At 42.1% G+C, this 25,497-nt stretch overlaps 2 protein-coding genes across 5 annotated transcripts in view; one reads left to right on the forward strand and one right to left on the reverse strand.

Annotated features, from left to right (window-relative positions):
• IDUA (alpha-L-iduronidase) overlaps positions 1-25,497 on the reverse strand; it is a 214,126-nt gene that overhangs the window by 140,316 nt on the left and 48,313 nt on the right. The gene's annotated exons all lie outside the window — the stretch shown is intronic.
• SLC26A1 (solute carrier family 26 member 1) overlaps positions 4,765-25,497 on the forward strand; it is a 61,644-nt gene continuing 40,911 nt past the window's right edge. The window contains exon 1 of the mRNA XM_073542199.1: positions 4,765-4,973. The gene's annotated coding sequence lies outside the window, so the exon portion shown is untranslated. The remainder of the gene's footprint in view (positions 4,974-25,497) is intronic.

Below are 25,497 nucleotides of genomic sequence, written 5' to 3' on the forward strand. Positions count from 1 at the left end.
TCCCATAAAGGCATATGTGTAATAGTGTTCCCATCATGGCACCTTCCTGTAATAATGTCCCCTGGCCCCTTTCTGTAATAATGTCCCCCAACCTGGTCACCTTTTTGTAATAACAGCTCCCATTCTGTAATAAAGTCTCTCATCCTAAGCTCTTTCCTGTTATAATATCCTCTGTCCTGGACCTCTTCCTGTTATATAGGCCACCATCCTGGGCCCCTTATTGGTATAATGTCCCCACTCATGAGCCCATTCTTTGTATAATGTCCTCTATGTTGGGCCCCTTACTGTAATAATTCCATCCTGGCCCTTTCTTGTAACAATATCCTCCATGCTAGTATAATATCCCCATCCTGGTATAAAGATCCCCATCCTGGACCCCTTCATTGTATAATGACCCCCATCCTGGGTCCTTCATGGTATCAAAATCCCTATCCTGGTATAATGGCACCCATCCTGGGCCCCATTCTGATATACAGGTGCATCTCACAAAATTAGAATATCATCAAAAAGTTAATTTATTTCAGTTCTTCAATACAAAAGGTGAAACTCACTTATTATATAGAGTCATTACAAACAGAGTGATCTATTTCAAGTGTTTATTTCTGTTAATGCTGATGAGACACCAGACCCAACAATGCAGACGAGCTGAAGGCTCCTATCAAAGCAACCTGGGCTTCCATAACACCTCAGCAGTGCCACAGACTGATCGCCTCCATGCCACACTGCATTGATGCAGCAATTGATGCAAAAGGAGCCCTGACCAAGTACTTAATGCATTTACTGAACATACATTTCAGTAGGCCAACATTTCAGATTTTAAAATCATTTTTCAAGCTAGTGTTATAAAGTATTCTAATTTACTGAGATAACGACTTTTGGGTTTTCATTGGCATTAACAGAAATAAACACTTGAATTACATCACTCTCTTTGTAATGACTCTATATAATATATGAGTTTCACTTTTTGCATTGATGAATTGAAATAAACTAACTTATTCTAATTTTGTGAGATGCACCTGTCCCCCATCCTGGTATAATGACCCTCATTCTAGGCCTCTTTTTTTGCATAATGATCCCTATCCTGGGCCCCTTCCTTGTATAATGAGCCCCCTCATGGGTCTTTTCCTGGTATAGTGTCCTGTTTTCCAAAACAAAAAAAATAAATCAATCATTCTCTTTACCTTTCTCCTCTCTAATGATGTATGGCTTCCTCTTCTGTATGCGGGAGCTGACTTCAGTGAGCAACGAGCAGCGGATAACGTCGCTGCCATGCGCTGCTCGTGACTAGCATGCCAAGGTCAGCTGCCGGCCTCTGATTGGCAGGGTTCCTGCACTGACATACACTTCAGCTGAATGCGTGACATATGTGCATGGCCAGCTTTAGACTACTGTAATTAAAAGAGCATCATTGCCTGACCTCCCAAACACTGGAAGAAACGGTATTGCTCACAATCAGCATCACAAATTACCCCAAAGGCGTTGAGGTGAAGGTTCTCTATAGGCAACTTGTATTCTTCCACACCAAACTCCTCATTAGGATTTTATACTCCAAACCAAGGGTATGTACGTAAAGGGGATTTTATGCTGATTTCATCCTTACTTTCTTGTACAAATTGATTTTACTGTTTTAGAGAAATCCATAGTTGTAAATAGTATGCTAATGAGTTGCGAGTAGGCAGGCCCTGCACTTACAGATCTGCCTTTGCCTGCTTATTGCCTGTCCTTCTGTCTGACTGACAGGTCACTAAAACATGGGTGATCTAAGGACAGGAGGCAAACAGCGGGCAGAAAATAGGGAGAGAGGCAGGAGATCCCTTCCACTACACTTGCAACTCATTAGCATATCTTTCAATCATGCATTTCTCAAAAATGACAAAATGGATTTGTGTAAGAAAGGTAGGGATTTAATCATCATTAAAGCGCCTTTATTTTCATGCAATCAGTTTAGAGCATAAGATCCTGATAAAAAATTTCCTTTAAGCACTATACGTTCCACTAAGTAGCTTTCAACCAGCATCCACCCAGATTCTTTCATGAAACTTCCAGATAGTGAAACATGATTTATGTCTCCTTACAACACTCTCCACTGCTCAAGAGTCCAGTGATTGGGGGATTGTGATTCACATCTCTACTGCCGAAACTTGACATTGCTCATGGTGATCTTGGAATTCCATTTCATCAATCCTGATGCAGAGATCTACTACTAATGTTACTTCCAGAAACAATGTGGAACCCTGTCATGAGTGATGCAACAGAGAAAAAGGTCATTTTCATGCGCCATACGTTTCAGCACTTGGCCAACCCGCACTTTGAGTTTGTGTGATCTACTGCTTCATTAATGATCTGTAATTCCTTCTGGATGCTTCCACTCATGACAAAAGATGAGAAAATGTCAAATACTGTCTTGCGACATCAAATGACAGGTCAACATGTACTATTTCCGGTGTTTGTTTCCAAAGAGTACATGGCTGTGTTGATTTTTTCACCGGTTGGAAACAAGTGTGGAGACATATCGTTTTAGAGCCCTACATACAGTGGGGAAAAAAAGTATTTAGTCAGTCAGCAATAGTGCAAGTTCCACCACTTAAAAAGATGAGAGGTGTCTGTAATTTACATCATAGGTAGACCTCAACTATGGGAGACAAACTGAGAAAAAAAAATCCAGAAAATCACATTGTCTGTTTTTTTTTCATTTTATTTGCATATTATGGTGGAAAATAAGTATTTGGTCAGAAACAAAATTTCATCTCAATACTTTGTGATATATCCTTTGTTGGCAATGACAGAGGTCAAACGTTTTCTGTAAGTCTTCACAAGGTTGCCACACACTGTTGTTGGTATGTTGGCCCATTCCTCCATGCAGATCTCCTCTAGAGCAGTGATGTTTTTGGCTTTTCGCTTGGCAACACGGACTTTCAACTCCCTCCAAAGGTTTTCTATAGGGTTGAGATCTGGAGACTGGCTAGGCCACTCCAGGACCTTGAAATGCTTCTTACGAAGCCACTCCTTCGTTGCCCTGGCGGTGTGCTTTGGATCATTGTCATGTTGAAAGACCCAGCCACGTTTCATCTTCAATGCCCTTGCTGATGGAAGGAGGTTTGCACTCAAAATCTCACGATACATGGCCCCATTCATTCTTTCATGTACCCGGATCAGTCGTCCTGCCCCCTTTGCAGAGAAACAGCCCCAAAGCATGATGTTTCCACCACCATGCTTTACAGTAGGTATGGTGTTTGATGGATGCAACTCAGTATTCTTTTTCCTCCAAACACGACAAGTTGTGTTTCTACCAAACAGTTCCAGTTTGGTTTCATCAGACCATAGGACATTCTCCCAAAACTCCTCTGGATCATCCAAATGCTCTCTAGCAAACTTCAGACGGGCCCGGACATGTACAGGCTTAAGCAGTGGGACACGTCTGGCACTGCAGGATCTGAGTCCATGGTGGCGTAGTGTGTTACTTATGGTAGGCATTGTTACATTGGTCCCAGCTCTCTGCAGTTCATTCACTAGGTCCCCCCGCGTGGTTCTGGGATTTTTGCTCACCGTTCTTGTGATCATTCTGACCCCACGGGGTGGGATTTTGCGTGGAGCACCAGATCGAGGGAGATTATCAGTGGTCTTGTATGTCTTCCATTTTCTAATTATTGCTCCCACAGTTGATTTCTTCACTCCAAGCTGGTTGGCTATTGCAGATTCAGTCTTCCCAGCCTGGTGCAGGGCTACAATTTTGTTTCTGGTGTCCTTTGACAGCTCTTTGGTCTTCACCATAGTGGAGTTTGGAGTCAGACTGTTTGAGGGTGTGCACAGGTGTCTTTTTATGCTGATAACAAGTTTAAACAGGTGCCATTACTACAGGTAATGAGTGGAGGAAAGAGGAGACTCTTAAAGAAGAAGTTACAGGTCTGTGAGAGCCAGAAATCTTGATTGCTTGTTTCTGACCAAATACTTATTTTCCACCATAATATGCAAATAAAATGAAAAAAAACAGACAATGTGATTTTCTGGATTTTTTTTTCTCAGTTTGTCTCCCATAGTTGAGGTCTACCTATGATGTAAATTACAGATGCCTCTCATCTTTTTAAGTGGTGGAACTTGCACTATTGCTGACTGACTAAATACTTTTTTTCCCCACTGTACATATTACATTTCAGTTGGCAGATCCCATCTGCCATTAATCTAATAATTATAAGGGTCTGCCAAAATGTTCCCGCATTGCCTCACTGGAAGGAATTAGATCAACCATTTTTGCAGATCATGAACTTTCATGCTTTTTATTCTCAGGACCAAGAGATGCAAAGGTGTCTGGCAGACAGTTATCCAACCTACAGCATAACCGATCCATAATGATTAGTTTGGCAAACTGAATATCTTCGCTAACGGAATTGTTTAATAAAAACCACAACAAAGAATTATAGCATATCACACTGTAATAAGAAATGTCTTACCATGTGTAATGTTTTGTTGCATAACTATATAATTAAATAATATTATTATCTTTATACAGTATAAGTAAAAGCTTTATAAGCCTTGAAAATGAAGAGATAACATATGCGCACAGGATAAAATCAATAGTTGGCTGACACTTCAGGACACAGAACCAGTCCTCCAAGGTCCAAGACAACAGAAACTAGTGCTTAAGGAATGAACTCAAAGTTCAGGAAAGTTATGAGTTTGCCTCAGCACAATCTTCATCCTGTGAACAGTTAATAAGCAATCTCCTGTCCTATTTAAATGCGGCTCCTTCATAAACCGTACATTCGTCCGCACGTCTTCCTGTAATTGAACAGACCTAAACCAACCTGTGTACTTTGAACTTCGTCATACTTTTATTATATATGTGACATGCACAGACTTTTAGTTCGTTCTTCTGAACCAACAAGCAGCAATACCCCTCGGAAATAAGGAGTCGTTTTCCATCCTAATAAGTTACATGTATCACTAGCTTTGTCACCGAGAAGGAATTCCGTAAGGTAAGATATCAAATCTATAATGCCGCAACAATTTAGAGTTTTAGGTTTTCTTGATTCACGGTACAAAATATTTTCTGATTTTTTTTTGGCAAATTTAGAAGAGTAGATTGGGCAATCAAGAGGCACACATTTTATTATAAACCAGGTAAAAACAGGACATGGCTAATGTTTATTTTATTAACCAGAGTATGGCAACATGAAGAACATTTTGTGGAGTACGGGAAATACTTATTTCTCGTTTCTGTAATAAATTTGATTATTTAGTAGTCTATTATATTTAGTAGTCTACTAGATTTTCAATCTCATAAGGACATTGAATAGATTGTTAAAACAAATAAAACCTAAAGGAAGACAAAACGTAAGCTTATCCAGATCTATCTGTTGGGAATTACTAAGAATTCAGAATTCCTTCTTCATTTCACATGACATATTCACGACCCCACCATATCAGTATGAATGAAATAAAAAACATGGATCTACTTTTGAAACACTTTTTACAGTTTTTCATTTGTAAAAGAGGGGACCTTGGCAGGTGATTCCTGCACCTTGAGCGGCAGAAAACAGGAATAGCCTTCCACATCACAAACATATTTGTTTTACTTTGAAGCTCTGCCGTGTTTCCAATAAAATATAATTTATAATCAAGATGAGAAAAGTGAGAAGAGACCTAGTGTAGCTCCCGTGCTTGACAGGTCTTTCCGTACTTGTGTACAGGACAGATTAAAAACACATGTGACATGCACAACCGTGAACAGGTCGGTAGGACACCACCCAAAGACTGAAACACAAAGAAAAAACACAGTATGACAAACATACAAAAATACTCTTGTAAAAAATATATAACAGTAGAAAGCAAGTGCTAGTAAAAGATGATAACAAAAACAGGGTATTTATTTAGTTGATACGTTTTTTGCAAATAATGTATGCTAAGCCACTCCACCAACGTCACAGTATACCCATTTTGGAGCAGTCCTATCTACTGTATTTAAAACCTGATCATGTATATAGGACAGACATGCCATTGAAGTCCAACAGGCTGGCTCCCATTAACTTGTACTGCATCTGAGCTTTAGCTTGTATTATAGTGAAGAGCTGCATTCAGAGATCTCAAAATAAATACGGTAAATAATAAATAATCTTTATTTTTATATAGCGCCAACATATTTTGCAACGCTTTACAGTTTGCACACATTATCATCACTGTCCCGATGGGGCTCACAATCTAAATTCCCTATCAGTATATGTCAGTATATGTATGTGGGAGGAAACCAGAGTACCCGGAGGAAACCCACTCAAACACGGGGAGAACATACAAACTCCTTGCAGATGTTGTCCTTGGTTGGATTCAAACCCAGGACTACAGTGCTGCAAGGCTGCAGTGCTATCCACTGAGCCACCGTGCTGCCTCCAAGCTTTAAAGGGTTATATCCATCTTATAAAGTGATGGAACATCACTAGAATATGCCATCAGTTTACGATTGATCAATAAGGGGGACAATACAAGCACAATAGCATCTTATCCGATGAATCAGTGAAGGACAAACGTACACTGTAATTACTCACTTTGTGAAGTTGTGTGACCCACAATAAATGGTAGCGCTTTGGGAGGTAGTAGTACCAGCATGCTGTAACCCCAATAGGTTCAAGATTCCAATGTAGTAATCAGGTAGTAAAGAACCGTATATGTAGTGTTTCAGAACGTCTATGTGGTTTTATTCTCAACACGTATTGAAGTTAGGAAGCGTCTTCATCATTGTCCTGATGCTTGATAACTTCGAAATGCGTTGAGAATAAAATCACACAGACGTTCTCAAACCACATGTGAGATCTTTCTCCACTACCTGATCACTTTACGAGAGGAGGATGTCTGACCTTTGCGAACCTCATTGATCCTGAGAATGATGGACAGCAGTGCTAGTTTTTCCTACACAGAAGTGTTCCTGGCCACAAGCTACGCAGGAAACTACAGCTGGCATTATTCACTTGACTACACAGCACTGTAGCCCCTTCAGTCACATGGGTGGGAGTCCAAGGGGTCGGACTCCAGTGATATATGCTATCACTTTTCAAAATGATAACACCCCTTATTCCTTAGTCTTTTAGTAGTAGTTTATTAAACTTAGTAGTTTATTTCCTGCACAAAGCTTGTATGATCTTTACACCACAAATTATTAAGTAGGTAAAGCTAACCATTCTACTTTATTTTGACTTTTCACTTAAGTGGTAGGTGTGTGTGTTTGCAAAGAAGCTAGTTGTCTGTTTCCTAAAGCAGTCATCAGAATTGTGAAAGCCGCCCCAGGTTATATCACATGATGGAGTACAAGACTAGTACGGGAAAAGTAATGCAATGAACAGAAAACAATACTCAACTTCCTATATAGGTTGTTTGTAACATGCGGTGGAATTAATGGTGCTATATGTGCGTAAAAGAAAAAATAAATTAAATTGTTCAAAAACAAACCCCATACCTTTGCCATGCTTCCCATGTCCAACCCTGAGGGCTACATCAGAAGATGTAGATTAAATTGGAGCACCACATGTGCACTAATATATAAGTTCTCTTCATCTACAGATTAAAACTGGAGACACTGAGTTACAAATGTAGAAACTGGTCAAAGGAACCACATAACACAACACGACCGGAGCATTCCAATTCCTGCTAAGTACTAATACTTTGAGCTACTAAAAACTCCTAGCCATAGTTATATTTTGGCATAGAAATTGCAAATTAATTTAAATACATTGTAGCTAGGATTAGATGGCGAGAAATGATTGATCCAATTGTAAAATGGAACATTGCCCTGTGTCCTCTATTATTTACATGCACTCTACGATCTGCTCTATACTCAATCAATACTAAAAGGACAGAGTAGTAATTACTGTACTAACAATAAGATATATATTTAATGCAGTCAATCATTGTATCAGACCTTATCGGCCATAACCTCGTTACACTTGCATTATCTCATTTGGCTACAAGTAAAGCACCAATTAGTGTCCTATCTTTCTAACCTCTTTCTTTATACAGCTCATGGGGTCTAGCTGCTCAAATAACTGGCGATCAGGGTCAACTGCACATAAACTAATGTCTTACATATTCCAGCCTGTTAAATTAACATGATACGATCATTGCACATAAAAACATGACCAACCATGGTCTATGATAAACTTTCTAGAATACTGAAACTTGGATGAACTGGTATAAATTGAAACCATACAGTTCTTTTTCTAATCTCCGTCTGCAGCCTTCTCCTTATCTCTGTACATTCTAAGTTCACTTGGCTGACATACATTTCTGAATTATTATTAGGCTTGGCAATCAGATATTACTATTTCAAGAGATGAAGACTTGTTCAAAGATATCTGGCTGCACTCCTAAGAATCTACAGAATATTACATGGTAAACACAAGAAAACAAGCAATGGAGCCTAAAATCCATAATGAAGAGTCTCCATAATCTCATAAAGTATGAAAAATCTTTTTAATTCTATAAATACACATAAACAGACTACAATTATTTAATTCATGTAAGAACCAAAACAGAGATAAGATGGTATAGATCAAGGTGCACCGGTTAATAACAAAGCATACTGTTACATAGTCTCACAGCACGGGCAAAAAATCCCGTGCTGGAGTCCATGGATGAGTACGCGCCCCTATGCGCGTTTCGCGGTTGCTTCATCCGGTTTCCCTTCCCCCGAAGAAGCGACCGCGAAACGCGCGTAGGGGCGTGTACTCATCCATGGACTCCAGCATGGGTAATTGACCATCAGATCTCTTCTATCCCTTTTACTTCTTTTACACCGTGGGCAGTTTCAGCAGCAGAAATGCCTGATGAGAGTTGATACCTTGTCATGAGCTATAAAATTGAATTATTTTGGTAGGGATTAAGTATTGTGTTGTCTCCCCCCCCCCTATTTATTCCTCCCGTTTTCTAGTTGGTATGTTCAAAATGGCACTGGCATTATATATAGGATATGAACTTACCATGATGTACTTTAGGGTGGGGATTTTTTGCACCTTGATCTATACCATCTTATCTCTGTTTTGGTTCTTACATGAATTAAATAATTGTAGTCTGTTTATGTGTATTTATAGAATTAAAAAGATTTTTCATACATTATGAAATTATGCAGACTCTTCATTATGGATTTTAGGCTCCATTACTTGTTTTCGTGTGTTTCTCAGTTAGGTAGTGAAGACTAGGAATTTGCCATTTATCATGTAGTCTGTGCTCGAGTTTCTGTTTCTTAGAATATTACATGGTGCATAAATGAAATGATGCAGGATTAAAATTATTCAATTTTCTAGAATGTCTTAATTAGGTTGCTATAAATGTTTGGTTGAGGGCATTTACCTTGTTGGAGTTACAAATTCAAGTCAAGAAAAAGATTCTTGTCTTTCATTGAAGCCCCTTATTTAACCACCGACAATTGGTTGTTTTTGTTGGATAAAGCTCTGTACAGTTGTTGGTAGTATTAACTGGTTGACATACATTCCAGTGAATAGGTGACGATGAAAAACATGACCATATTACCGTATATACTCGTGTATAAGCCGAGATTTTCAGCCCATTTTTTTGGGCTGAAAGTCCCCCTCTCGGCTTATACACGAGTCATATACCGGGGGGGATCGGCAGGGGAGGTGGAGCGGGGATGTCAGATCATACTCACCCTTCTCTGCAGCTCCCCTGCTTGTTCTATGTTGTCGGCGCTGCTCTCTTCCTGCTTCAGCTGTCAAATGGTACCCGCTCATTAAATATGCGCATATTTAATGAGCGGGTACCACGTGACCGCTGAACTAGGAAGAGAGCAGCGCCGACAACATAGAACAAGCAGAGGAGCTGAAGAGACAAGCGCCAGGACCCGGTGAGTATGAACGGGGGGGTTGGGAGGCATAGTCACCTGTCCCTGCGCTCTGCTGTCTTGCGTCCTCTGCAGTGACATTCAGGTCAGAGGGCGCTATCGCTCTCTGCCTGCACAGTCACTGCAGAGCGCAACGCTGATGAGCAGGGGGCAGCGACGGAGGTGAGTATACAGGTTTTGGTTTTTTTGTAAGGGAGGCAGCGCCAGCAGCAACATGATGGGGCCACTCACTGTGTAGCAAAGCTGGGGCCACTCACTGTGCAGCAAAGCTGGGGCCACTCACTGTGCAGCAAAGCTGGGGCCACTCACTGTGCAGAAAAGCTGGGGCCACTCACTGTGCAGATAAGCTGGGGCCACTCACTGTGCAGATAACTGGGGCCACTCACTGTGCAGATAACTGGGGCCACTCACTGTGCAGATAACTGGGGCCACTCACTGTGCAGATAACTGGGGCCACTCACTGTGTAGAAAAGGTGGGGCCACTCACTGTGCAGAAAAGCTGGGGCCACTCACTGTGCATCATGACTGGGGCCACTCACTGTGCAGCAAAGCTGGGGCCACTCACTGTGCAGATAACTGGGGCCACTCACTGTGCAGAAAAGCTGGGGCCACTCACTGTGCAGAAAAGCTGGGGCCACTCACTGTGCATCATGACTGGGGCCACTCACTGTGCAGCAAAGCTGGGGCCACTCACTGTGCAGATAACTGGGGCCACTCACTGTGCAGCAAAGCTGGGGCCACTCACTGTGCATAACTGGGGCCACTCACTGTGCATAACAGGGGCCACTCACGGTGCATCATAACTGGGGCCACACACTGCAGATAACTGAGGCCACTCACTGTGCACCCTCGGCTTATACACGAGTCAATAAGTTTTCCCAGTTTTTTGTGGCAAAAAAAGGGGGGTCGGCTTATACTCGGATCGGCTTATACTCGAGTATACACGGTAAATCCATTTTTCTCTTTGTAGAATAGGTCCAAATACTTTTTATGCAAGGGGGTTGTCAAAATCAATTGAATGTGTTATGAAAAAATACCATATTGTTTAAGTTAGTTTTTTTTTTTTTAAATGTGAAGTTTTTTTAAAGGGCTGGTCTGAAACCTATGAAGCACTTTTATAAATACCTATCTTTAAGCCCCTGAATTCTTTACTATTTAATTCCCCACCCTACCACTTCTTTATGTTTTTTTACTTTACTTTGTGACATTTTGTTTGAGAGGAGTCTCAAAACAGGATGTCACAGGAGGATGGAGCTGCCCTCACCTCCCTATCATCCCTACTGGAACAGAAAGTCATCAGGGTGTGTTCTGTTCACCTAACAAAGCTTCTGTCCCCTGATGACATCCTGCTGCAGCAAAAGGTAATCGAGAAGTGACCACATCTTCAGTCGCCGCAGTCACAGTCATTGCTTCCACCACCACAGTCTTTTCCCTGAAATGAATAGTCTGGGGGCGGTGATGGAAGTAGTGTAAGTGGCACAAAGCCAACCCCTGATGAAAATTTGCTTGAGTGCATTGTTATATGCAGTGTGAGTGACACCAGCGAGCATCCTGATGACAATTCATTTGGTGGCGGTGTTATAAGCAAGGTAAGTAACAGCAGCGCTATGCCATAGCTTTTATCACTGGTCTCAAACAAAACATCATCAGGAGGCGGCACTAGTGTCAATCATACTGCTTCTAACACCACCTCCTCATGAAAATTTGTTTCAGGGAAAGACACAGCAGTGTAAGAACCAGAGACTGGGATGGTGGAGACAACTGAAAATGTGGTCACTTCTCTATGACCTCTACTGAGCCAGGATGTCATCAAGGCATGGCGGTGACAATAATTGTGGTAAATGGATGCAGTGCCACCCCCTGATGATGTCCTGTTCCAGGAAGAGTGACAGACGCTACAGAGAAGTGAGTGTAATTTCAGTCTACTGTGACGTCCAGTTTGAGATGCTGCTGAAACAAAATGTCACAGGAAGTAAAGTAAAAAATAACAGAGCAGGATAGAAGTGAAGAAAATGTAATACTATAGCTAATTACAAGAGGGCTTAGGGTTTAAAGATAGATATTTATGAAGGGCTTCATAGGTATCAGATCACCCCTTTAATTTCACATCAATATCTTTATAATTTTAAATTTTCACACTGGCAAATAATATTGGACCCCTGCTTCCCGGTAAGCACTTGGACAGGAGCAGGAACAGACTGACTCAACAATAGACTGACCAGGCCAATGGTCAATGTGCAAAGAAAACGAGGAGGGGAACTGTAACATTAACTTTTGTGAATGGTGCTTCTTGTATTATCTACTGAGTGTAGAACTGATACCCATTCATTGTATTCCTGTCTCTGATGATAAGACTGCTGAAAAGTCTTCTGCACAGAACAGGAAGTATAAAGCCTAGGGGCTAGTGTGAAAATGGCATTTCTGATTTTTATTTTTCTTAAATATACAACATACATAGTGACATGTGAAATTAAAGATTCTAAAATTAATTTTTTCAATACAATTAAAATAAAAACCTGTTTTAAACAATAGGCCTTTTTCTGGTGACACATGATATGTATCATTAACATTTACTAATAGAGTAGGGTGTTCAGAACAATTCTGCACCCCCACTCCAGTACATAAAAGCAAAAACTTGAGTAGACGGCCCTTTTGTACATGGGTATGTTTGTCAATCATATGTGACACAATCGTACAGAAAACATACACGTCACGTAGATAATAGGCGCTACACATGAAAATCTGGTCAATAGGTTTATATATTAACTACTCAACTAACAAGAAAACTACACAAAGGCTTAGAGAGTATGTAAACTCCAGCCAGACAATCCAACCCTTAACGTAGACCATTGGAGTGGTGTAAAACATTACAGCACTTTCCTAAACCCTACTGATGCTGAGAGTGATAAAAGGTTAACAAAAAAAGCAAAACATGCTAAATATCAAGGTTTCATAAGTAACCTAAGGACTTTGGAATGGTTCTAATGAGCAAGAAAACAAGACTCTTTGGTTGAAAAAGAGTTGACCTGAAACTTTTTTATTTGCGGATATTCCAACCATCATTTAAGTCTACGAGAAAAATCTGCAAGAAAAATGCATATTTACTGCAAGAGAAACTGAGCTGCTAAAGAATTAAAAATTACACCGCAAGTCAGTTTCCGAGTCTTAGGCCACGATCACACTACCATGTGTGACCCGAGAAACTCGCACGAGTCTCTCGCATCAATACCCGGCACTGCCTCCGGCACCCAGGATCGGAGCTCCGGCTGCATGTATTTCTATTTGCAGAGCCTTTGAGGTGCCAGTACAGCAGAAACCCCCAATAAGTGTCCTCATTTTACAAACTACACCCCCCAATTAATTCATCTAGGGATGCAGTGAGCATGTTGACCCCACATGTGTTTCACAGACTTTTCTACCATTGGGCGGTGAAATTACATTTTTACCACTAAAATGATTTTTTTTGCCTCAATCTTTTAGTTTTTCTAAAGGCTAGTAAGAAAACATGGACCTTATTTTGTTGTGCAGTTTCTCCTGAGTGCACCAATTCCATCTATGTAATCAGGAAATACTTTTCTGGCACAGTGCAAAGCTCAGAAGAGAAAGAGCGCCATATTATAGTGCAGAGTTTACTGTTAATGCTAGTGGGTGCCATGACCCACTGGGAGAGCCCCTGAGGTGCCAGAACAGTAGAAAGCCCATGAGTGACCCCATTTTACAAACTACACCTCTCAATGAATTCATCTAAGGGTGCAGTGATCATATTGACACCACAGGTGTGTCACAGAATTTTATACCATTGGGCAGTGTAGAAAAAAAAATTACATTGTTACTACAAAAATGTTGTTTTATCACCAGATTTTACATTTTCACATGTGGAAATGGAAAAAATGGCACCAAAGTTTATCCCACAATTTCTGCTGAACATGGAAATTTCCCATAAGTGACTGTGCAGTACTGCTTAGCCATACGGCGAGACTCAGGAGGGATGGAACACTATTTGCCTCCTGGAGCGCAGATTTTACTACAGCGATACCATATTTATATCTTTTTTATGTTTTGGCACTTTTACACAAAAACAATTTTATAGGAAATCACAAAACTCAAGATAAAAAGCGGACGGCACCGCTGTTACCGTGTGACTTCAAATGATGTGCGGCATACAGAAGCCCAGCAGCTGGGAATCTCGGGTGCCAGACCTGGAAAGTCAATCCTGGGAATCCATGCAAAGAGAAAAGGTCGCACTCATCGAGATGAAAGTTTCACTGATTCATTGACATATCATAAACATGTCAAGTCGGGGGAGTGACATAAGGAGTGCAAGAAAGGCTGACAACGGCCGTTTCGCGCTGCTCGAGCAGCGCGAAATGGCCGTTGTCAACCTTTCTTGCACTCCTTATGTCACTCCCCCGACTTGACATGTTTATGATATTTTATAGGAAAAATAAGAATCCTAGCATTGCTGTATTCTGAGAGCTATAGCTTTTTTATTTTTTGACTCATGGAGCTGTATAGTGGCTTGTTTTTTGCTGGACAAGATGACGTTTTCAGCTATACCATTTTTATTTAGATTTGTCTTTTTTATGACGTTTTATTTCACTTTTTGTTCAGAGGTATAATGAGAAGTTAACTAGTGTGACAGTTTTATGGGGTGGTATGTTCCGGAAGTGGCGATAGCAAATATCTGTACTTATTTGTGTTTTGTTTTCTTACATAAAAAACACAAATTCATGGGTACAATACATAACATTTTTTTATTTTGTGATTTTAAAAAATATTCTTACAATTTTTCTACTTTGTCTCTCTATGGGACTTTCACTTTTCTGTGCCTGATTGCTGCTATTAAGCATTGCAAGGCACTAGTATTGCAATACTTTATCAGTCAGTTTTGCACTGACACACAAGCTTGTTAGATCATGCACGGAGCATGGTCTAATAAGCTTGCTAGCCTGGTGACTCCGATCACACATGGCAAGGATCGGGCCACCGCGATGACATCGCAGGAGCACCGATTGGAGGGGAGAGGGAGCTCCCTCCCTCCTAAATACTGAGATTGTTAAACTCATGGGCTAGGTCATCAGTGATAAAGTACTGGACAACCTATTTAACTCTGTTTATGCTTTTTCTCTGAAAATGTTCATATTTTCAGATGGGCAAAGAAATGTCCCATATAGCGGCAGAGCAGTGTGGACTTAGCAATGAGGCAGGTCACCACACATCACAAAGTCCTATGCAGAACAGGCAAGTGATGCAGCAGTACACAGTGAAATAGACCAGTGTATGCCAGGATACTCAATGTAACGATGATCAGCAGAGTTGATAGATGTAACAGGGCTGAGTATGTCAGGTGGCTTAATGTAGGAGAGTAGGTCGTTTTAGTAGCGCCCAGCAGCGCAGCAGTACTTGAAGGGCAAAGACGGATGCATAATCGACCTCTGCTCTAATTATGGTCTATGAGCCTGCTAGAAAATGGGGGGGGGGGTACAGCACTTGGCTATTTCTGGAAGTTCCATAGATAATGAATGGAGAAGAGGCAGATCATGTGCAACTCCGCTCCATTCATGTCCGAACTGTAAACCCTGTTCTGAAAATCTCTAGGTTGCATCCCAACCAATCAGTAAGCTACTATCTTATGGAAAGGGGATAACTTGTTATTTTGGGAATAATCCCATAAATAGAGAAGTTTCCCATGAGCTGTCTTGGAATATTTTTGCAAGCTGTTTGGAGAATTGTATTTAGTGGACAGCCTAACTTTATCCCCATACTTCTTTTAGCTCTAGCCATGGCAGCAGATTGGATTGCACCTCGGTCCAGAAGACAAGAATGTCTCGACAAATATGTTTGCTGCTGGAAGTATACTCTAAGTTGAAATAGGCAGGTAAAGACTGGGCTCCCGAAAAACGGTGAAGAAAGGGTCACAATGAGACTATGGGATAAAATTATTATGAGCAAACTCAACCAAAGGAAGTAAATCCAGCAAATTGTTCTGAGCTTTAGAGAGTAAGTGAAGATATTGTTCCATGGGCTAATTTATCCTCTTGGTTTGCCCATTATTTTGAAAATATTAAGTAGAAAAAAAGTCCAGGGAAATTTCACCAATTTAAGACTCTCCAAAATTTTGAGAAACTGTTCTCCAAAGTTTGGTGTAGAAGACCTGTGTACTTGTCATTACGGAGCTCCTTTGAAATCCTTTCTGTGGCCGGTCTTCAAAAGAGTCCGTAATTTCTGCTATATATAGCGATGGTCTTGTATCACTGACTACAGCACAAGCCATCAGCTGATCACAGCTTTAAGTACTAACATGACAAGTCAAAAGTAAGAGAAAAAAAATAAGTATTAAAAAAACTGAAAAAAAAACCTAAAGTTCAAATCATCCTCCTTTTCCCCCATTGAAAATAATAATGCATAAATACAACTCCACAAAAATGTGCTGTAGAAAGCCACCAAAACATATCTATCCCCAAATGGTATAACGTCATCCCACCTCACAAAAATAAGCCATCACACAGACTCATCGACTGAAATATAAAAACGTCCTGGGTCTCGGAAAATGGTGACAAAACCCCCAAATTTTAGGATTTTTTTTTGCTCAACAAAAATGATTAAAAAATGAACATGTTTGGTATCACTGTAATCATACTGATGACATAGCATGGTCATATTTATAAGATTATCTCCGCACAGGAACATTTTATTTAATTTCATCTCCACTATTACTCCCCAGCAACATGTCCGCTGTCTTGGGGTCATACTTGACTCCGAGCTTTCCTTTGCCTCCCACATCCGATCACTGGCTCGCTGTTGTTATCTGCACCTCAAAAACATTTCTAGTATTCGACCTTTTCTTACTTTTGACTCCGCAAAAAACTCTTACTGTTTCTCATATTCATTATCGTCTCGACTATTGTAACTCTCTTCTAATCGGTCTCCCTCTTACCAAACTCTCCCCCCCTCCAATCTGTCTTGAATGCTGCTGCAGCCAGGATCACATTCTTCGCCAATCGTTACACCGATGCCTCTACCTTGTGCCAGTCATTACACTGGCTACCCATCCACTCCAAAATCCAGTACAAACTTATTACCCTCACCCACAAAGCCCTCCATGGCTCAGCACCACCCTACATCTCCTACCTTGTTTCAGTATACCACCCTACCCACGCCCTCCGTTCTGCTGATGACCTGAGGTTAGCATCCACAATAATCAGATCCTCCCACTCCCGTCTCCACGACTATACACGTGCTGCGCCAATTCTTGGAATGCACTTCCCAGGTCATTACGATTAGTCCCCAATCCCTACAATTTTAAGTGTGCCCTGAAAACGCATTTATTCAGACTGGCCTATCGCCTCAACACATTAACCTAACTATCCCTGTGTGGCACAGTCAAAAGTTTTACCATAACAAGGTTCCCCGCATCATGTTCCCACATGCATTATGCATCAATTAGCCCTCTGTGTCTGTACTGTTACACACTTAACATTATGGCTGGTCCATACAATCAGGGCAATTGTTACCACCCACCTTTCATGTCTACCTTTTTCCTCATAGATTGTAAGCTTGGGAGCAGGGCCCTCACTCCTCTTGGTATCTGTTATGATGTATGTGATTATTGTTATGCTGTACTGTCTATCGTCTGTACAAGTCCCCTCTGAAATGCAAAGTGCTGCAGAATATGTCGGCGCTATAGAAATAAAATTTGTTATTATTATTAATCACATCCAATTGTGGAAATTATTATTATTCCAAGATCTATTGATTAAAAAGTACTTTGTTCGTGGGAAAACCCCTTTAATGGCCTTACCATTAAATGTCCTTGAAACATGAATAGGATACCTGCCAAGCCAGAGGTGGATAGAAGTTTACACCGGGAAGTACAAAACACAAAGGAATGTCTTACAACATTGCTACAAACACAATAGGTCTAATTTATTTTGGCACCAGTTTATGCATGAATCTTCCATCTTACCACTGACTAGAACTAAAAATTGTACTTACTGTGAGGCAGGTATACTCTCATTAAACATTAACATGAACTATCTCGGTCAACTCTACTCTACACCGATTGGAGTTCACTGAGCTTCACTGATCTAATAAAACATACTCCAGATATGGCTAAAGACCTAATAGCATTTGCTGGGACTTTCACTTCTCCAAGACCAGATCACCTAAGATCTCTACAGATAAAGTCAAGTAAAATACACTTATATCAAATCTATAGGGTCAAGGTCATCTAAGATTACCATAGGTAAAGTTAAAGGGAACTTGTCCCTTATTTCCTCCAGTGAGCTACTGGCGTTCAGTCATGGAAATGTGCATGGAGCGATTACAGGCATTGCTAACAGCATCACTCACTAATCTGTGAGCAGCGGCTATAAGCACACCCCGGCACTTTGATTGACAGCCTGCTCTGCAGCGCATCTGTGGCTGAAAACAAGTGGCTCAAGCGAAGAAATAAGTTTATTTTATACCAGTGGCTACACTTTCAGAAAAGTGTCCGGGAAACATTGTAAAACTATATACCTGCAGATTTATCCCATATCTGCAGGAAAATAACAGTTACCGAGGTGACAAGTTTCCCTTTAAGAAAACAATACTTCTCTGAGGTCTAGAGGGCACCAGCTCACCTAATATCCCCATGGGTAAATGCAAGTAAACAATACTTCTCTAAGGGTTTATAAGGGATCAGTGCTGTCAAACTAATCTTCTATGAGTGGGTAAATTCCAGCAAAACCAAGTTAAGGACGTGGATGTTAGCTGGAGGGTAGTTATTAATGGAACATACTCAGATTGGGTAGCAGTTAACAATGCAGTACTAGAGCAGTTAGTATTGGGCCCTCTTTTTTATTATATTTATTAATGACCTTTTAAACAGCATACAAAGTAGAATTTCAATATTAGCAGATCATAATAAACTCTGCAAGGTAATCAACACAGAGGAGTATAATTCAACCCTTTAGCGTCAGAGCCAATTTGGTACTTAATGACCGCGCCAATTTTTACAATTCTGACCACTGTCAATTTATGAGGTTATAGCTCTGGAACGCTTGAACAGATCCCAATGATTCTGAGAGTTTTTTCGTGACATATTGTACTTCATGTTAGTGGTAAAATTTCTTCGATATGACATTGCAAATTTTCAAGCTTTTCATTTTGTGCCCTTAAATCAGAGAGTCATATCACACAAAATAGTTAATAAATAAAATTTCCCACATGTCTACTTTACATCAGTACAAATTTGGATACATTTTTTTTTTCTTAGGAAGTTATAAGGGTTAAAAGTTGACCAGCAATTTCTAATTTTTCCAACAAAATTTACAAAACAATTTTTTTAAGGGACCACCTCACATTTGAAGTGAGTTTGGGGGGTCAATATGACAGAAAATACCCAAAAGTGACACCATTCTAAAAACTGCACCCATCAAGGTGCGCAAAACCACTTTCAAGAAGTTTATTAACCCTTCAGGTGCTTCACGAGAACTAAAGCAATGTGGAAGGAAAAAATGAATATTTTACTTTTTTCACAAAAAATTTACTTTGGAAACAAACTTTTTTATTTTCACAAGTGTATCAGGAGAAAATAAACCACATTATTTGTTGTGCAATTTCTCCTGAGTACGCTAATATCCCGTATGTGGGGGAAAGCCACTGTTTGGGCGCATGCCAGGGCTCAGAAGTGAGGGAGCACCATTTGAATTTTTGAATGCAAAATTGGCTGGAATCAATACTGGGCGCCATGTCACGTTTGGAGACCCCCTGATGTACCTAAACAGTGGAAACCCCCCTTAATTCTAACTCCAACCCTAGCACAACCCTAATCCCAACACACCCCTAACCTTAATCCCAACCCTAACTATAACCCTATCCACAACACAACCCTAACCCCAACCCTAGCTATAACCCCAACCCTAACAATAACCCCAACCCTAATGGAAAAATGGAAATACATTTTTTTATTTTATTATTTTTACCTATCTAAGGGGGGTGATAAAGGGTGGCTGATTTAATTTTTTTTTTTTTTTGATCACAGTGATAAGGTCTATCACAGTGATCAAAATGCAGGTGCACTGTGCATGCGCCTGCCATTTTCTTCCCGGAAGAAGACGCTGACAGCCGGGGGACATCACCGGGGGATGCAGGAGGGTCCAGAGACACCGGAGTTATCGGGAGACCCATTTCTCTTTCTTCTGATGTGTTAGATCACATCAGAGGAGAGAGAAGTTAAATTGGAAATCAGACTTTTTTTTATTGCAGTCGCCGTTATTCTCCATGCAAACTGGAGACTTGGGCTGAAAAATGGCAAATTAATTTTAATGTTGACAAATGTAAGGTCATGCAGATGGGCAAAAGAAGTAAAAGCAAAACACTGTTTAAAACCATGGGATGCATTAACCCCTTTCTGACATGAGACGTACTATACCGTCCATGGAGCCCGGGCCCCTATGCCCATGGACGGTATAGTATGCGATTATCACAGCTGACACCCGGCACTATGTGTCAGGGGCGGTCACGGACTGCCCCCGACACGTTAACCCCTGGCACACTGTGATCAAACACGATCGCAGTGTACCGGGGGTTTAGGGAAGCATCGGTCGGGAGGGGGCTCCCTCCGTGCTTCCCTGAGACCCCCACAGCAGCGCGATGTGCAGCGCTGCTGCGGGGGTCTCCTTCCCTGCAGGTCCCCGAATCCAAAATGGCAGCGGGGACCTTCGGGGAGGCGGCTTCCTCACTGCCTGCAAAGCGCAGGCATGAGGAAGTCTGCTTCAATGCCTGTGACAGATCGCTGATCTGTCACAGCGATCTGTGATGTGACAGGTCAGCGATCTGTCACATGACAGCTATGTCCCCCCTGGGACAATGTAATAAAGTTTAAAAAAAAGTAAAAAAAAGTAAAAATAATGTATATAAAAAAAAATTTTAAAAAAAATATTCCCTAATAAATTCATTTTTTGGGAAAAAAAAGAAAAATATAAACGTACACATATTTAGATAGTATCACCGCGTCGGTAACGACCCGCCCTATAAAACTGTCCCATTAGTTAACCCCTTTAGCGAACCCCTTAAAAAATAAAAATAAAAAACAAAGCAAAAAATAATGCTTTATTATTATACCACCATCCTGACAGCACACTGGAGGACGTCCTTCTTATCCGCTGTGTGACAGGAAACCACGAGAGCTTAAAAGGACCCTCCCCTTACCACCCTTCAGTGATTTCACAAAGTAACACATCTGGATGGATGCAAAAACAGACTTTTATTTAAACCAACATTCCTCATACACATGTTGCATCACAGTCGTATGGAAAGTGTTTCATAGGGAGGGAACTACTAGTGCTGTCAGGATGGATTCCTGGAAACACAATTACCGGTAGGTCTAATTACCGTTTTCCAGGTCACCACCTGACAGCACACTGGAGTAGTACCAAAGGATATTGGTCTTAGGGTGGGACTACTGTGTGGAGTACTTTTCTCCCAAATGCTAATTGTGTGGAGGCCACGTCTAGTTTATAGTGCTTAGAGAAACTACTGAGACTGGCCCAAGATGCTGCCCTGCAGATCTGTTCTGCCGAGGCTCCCCCCCTCTCTGCCCATGATGCGGCCATGGCTCTAGTTGAGTGGGCTCTAAGGCTCCCCGGGGGGCTCTGACCCTGTGCTCTATAAGTTGTGCTAATAATGGATCTAATCCTCCTTGCCATTGTGGATATCAACCCCTTCTTCCCTTTATTAGGGCCTCTGTACTGGACAAAGAGATTATTATCCTACCTCCAAGGCCTGGTTGCGTCCAGGTACCTAAGTATTGTTTCCCTGACATCCAGGTTATGGTTAGCTTTCTCCTTGCAATTTTTGGGAAACTGACAAAATGAAGGGAGCACTACCTCCTGATTCATGTTTGAGTCTGAGATAACCTTGGGGAAAAAGGCCGGGTCGAGTCTTAGGACTAACCGGTCGTCGAATACTTGTAAGTAGGGATCTTGGACCGATAGGCCTGAAGTTCCCCTAGTCTTTTGGCTGATGTAACTGCCACTAGGAAAGCCATTTTCAGTGAGGTTACCGATATTTATTTCTACACCTAGCTGGTATGGCTGCTTACATAGCGCATTGAGGACTAGGTTAAGGTCCCAAGGAGGGACGGTCTTATTAAGGGCTTAAGCCTCTGCACAGCCCTCGAGAACCGGGCTAGCCAAGGGTGTGATGATAGGGTTGTGTCATAGAACACACTTAAGGCCGCAATCTGCACTCTCAGAGTGCTGGGTCTAAGGCCCTTCTTGAACCTTGCCTGCAAGAAGTCAAGTATCCTTGGGATGTCAGGATGGTCAGTCTCAACTGTCGCCTCTCCACAAAAGCTGCAGAATTTTTTCCAGATTTTATTATATATCGCTGCGGTCACGAGTTTTCTACTCGCTTGTAGGGTAGATATAACTTCGGCCGATAGCCCCCTTGCTCTTAGGACCTGCCGCTCAGGATCCAGGCTGATAACTGGAGCGCTTCTGGCCTTTGGTGGAAGACCGGACCCTGGTGGAGGAGGTCTTGTCTTCTTGGCAGGAGAATGGGTTCCTGAGTAGGGGAAACCAACTCCTTCTTGGCCAGTAGGGCACCACTAATATGACTCTGGCTCTGTCCTCGTAAATTTTCCTGAGAACTCGTGAAATGAGAGCGAGAGGCGGGAAGGCATATAACAGGCCTCTGCTCCAGGACTGTGATAGAGCATCTATCCCTGTCGGGCGTCCCAGAGGGTTCAGAGAGTAGAAGGCTTTGACTTTTGCGTTCTGTTTGTCCGCGAATAGGTCTATCTCTGGCTGTCCCCAACGGTCGCATAGGCTGTTGAACACTTCGTTGTTGAGTTCCCATTCGGTTGCGGTTATTCTTCTTATGCTGAGGAAGTCCGCGACCTGGTTCCTGGTGCCCTCCAGATGTACTGCTGAGATTGAAAGGACCTCTTTTTCCGCCCATCTGAAGATCTGGTCTGCTAGGTGCTGCAGCTCTGGATGTCTTGGTCCGCCCTGGTGACGGAGAAAGGCTACTGTCGTGGTATTGTCTGACAGTATTTTGACGTGCTTGTTCTTTACCAAAGACTGGGCGGCGAGAAGTACCTTCCAGATCGCATGTAGTTCTCTGAAGTTGGAGGACCTTCCTTTGATGTGTCCGCCCCAGCCTTGTAGACTCGTGTCCGTTGTCACTACGATTTCCGGAGACTGGATCCACGAGACACTGGTTTTTAAGTTTCTCGGAGAAGTCCACCATAGCAGCGACCTTCTGACTCGGGGAGTTAATTGTATTTTCTTGTCTACAGGAAAGATGTATATCTTTGTACCGTGTTAGCCAGTGGATAGAAAAATATTCAGGATTGAGAGTCCTCAGTAGTTGATACCTTTTAATGGCTAACTGAAAAGATGGTAACACATTGCAAGCTTTCGAGACTACTCAGGTCTCTTCTTCAGGCTAGACTAATACAAAATCTGAAGTCACATATTTATGCACAATATAGCCTAGAAAAAATGCAATAGATAAGACAAGTGACGTGAAGCAGAACTATCAATATGGGAGAGGGAAAAACATAAATATAAACATTGGACCAGTTCATAGATAAGAAGTCCGGATGTTTTATGGTCCTCTGATTGGGGTCTAGTTTTAAAAGGAAATTCCTTAATTGATGTAAAAAGACATAAATCCATGCCATTCATTCCAGCACTGAGAGTGTCAAAGTTCGTCATAAATTTGTACTCCCAAACTCGTCTCTCTCTCTGAGAATTGAAGTTACCTTTCAATACCAGTAATTTCATATCCACGCTGCTGTGATCAGGGATACAGAAATGTTTTGCCACAGGTAGATCCATTCTTTTTTCTCTTATTGTGTGACGATGAGCATTCATCCTTGTTCTAAGCTTTCGCCCAGTCTCCCCAGTTTCTTTTCTTGTCTAGTGAGTTCTGCTTCCTGTCCCAGGACGCTAGGACCGCCCGTTGTAAATCGCGGGAGAGGAATTGACTCCACCTGACGCAGGCAATGCACGAGGTCATCAACCCCAGGATTCTCATTTCGTCTGATTGATACCCGGTTCTTTGAAAACTGACAAATCTTCTTTGGCATGCTGGCTTGCTTTTCCTCTGGTAGATAGGACATTCTTCTTTCTGAGTCTAGCATGACCCCCAAAAATTTTATTCTGGGCTTGGGTATGAGAGCTGACTTTGACCAATTTATGATCCAACCCAGCCTCTGCAGCGTGGAGATTGAAGACTGACAGTCGACCCTGAGCTGGGCTACCGAATCGGCTACGATTAAGAAATCGTCTAAGTAAGGGGCCACTGTGACGTTTCGAGCTCTTAGGTAGGTCACTACCTCTACCATTAATTTTGTGAAGACTCTTGGGCCTGATGCTAGGCCGAAGGGGAGGCAGCGAAACTGGTAGTGGTGTATCCTGCCGTCCCTTTCGACCGCAAACCTGAGATACTTTTGATGGTCTGGGTAGATGGGAACGTGGTAATACGCGCTTTTTAGATCTAGCGTGCACATTACCACTGCTTTTCCCAGAAGAGGAATCGTGGATCTTATTGATTCCATCTTGAAGTGCTTGTATGTTACCCACTTGTTTAGGGGCTTGAGATTTATTATCGTTCTGGTCTCCCCCGATGGTTTTCTTATCGAGAAGAGGTTCGAGTAGTGTCCTCTCCCCTCTTCTTGGGTGGGTACCGGAACAATAGCCTCTATCTCCAGGAGATCCTGGATGTCCAACCACATGGGGGAAGCCGAAATGAGTCGAGAGCTGGTCACTAAGAATCTGTTCGGGGGGAGGGAATTGAATTCTATCCTGTACCCCTGCGAAATGACCGGTAGTACCCAGGGGCTGGTGGTAACCTCCTTGTTATGATCCCAGTGCAGGTTTTTGAGCTGCACACCGGGGGTTAATGTCTGGAGCTCTGTGCAGGTTTTGACCTGCACACTTGGGGTTAATGATTGTGGCCTCTTTCTGGTTCTGGGAGAGCTTCTTAAACCCCTGGGAAGCTTCAATCCCTGCCAGTTATACTTTTGCCTTTGGCCTAGTGTGCTGACCCCCATGTGCCTGTTTGTTGCTATAGCTTGTTTATATGGTTCTGACCCGGCTCTGTTTCCCGTTGTGAGTTTTCCTGTTGATTTTGTACTGCGTTATTATATGTGTATGACTCATTGCCTGTGACCTGACTACTCTCTGCTCGCCCCTTTGGTACCTTGCAGCTATATCTGTGTGTGACTCATTGGCTACGTCCTGACTATTCTCCCTGTCTATGCCCCTTGGTAACTTTGTCTTGCAGTTACTCTGCTAGGAATTCTCTTGCAGCTCCTAGCTCTGTGGAGTTTAGGCCACGCCTCTAGCAGTCACGTGCTTCAGGTCCTGCGGCTCTGAAGTACGCATCTACTCGGTTGCTGCCCGCTCCACAGGTATCTTTGAGCACTGTTTCACTTTACTCAGGACATGCCCACTGGCTCAGTGAGCAAGTTCAGTGCGGTGTTCCTGACACTCCTGCCATTCTCTCCCGAACTTGAGCAACCGACCCCCTACTCTGGTGGCGTCATTTTCTTCGGGAGCTGGACCCTGGGCCGGAGAAGATGGTATCCCTATTCCTACTTTTGCCCTCACCCCCTTTGGAGTAGCTCCATCGACCCGATTTCCCCTTCCCTCTGTATTCCG

Source organism: Dendrobates tinctorius, unplaced genomic scaffold, assembly GCF_039654945.1.
Source record: "Dendrobates tinctorius isolate UK_male_01 unplaced genomic scaffold, ASM3965494v1 ptg000011l, whole genome shotgun sequence".
Classification (NCBI taxonomy): Eukaryota; Metazoa; Chordata; class Amphibia; order Anura; family Dendrobatidae; genus Dendrobates; species Dendrobates tinctorius.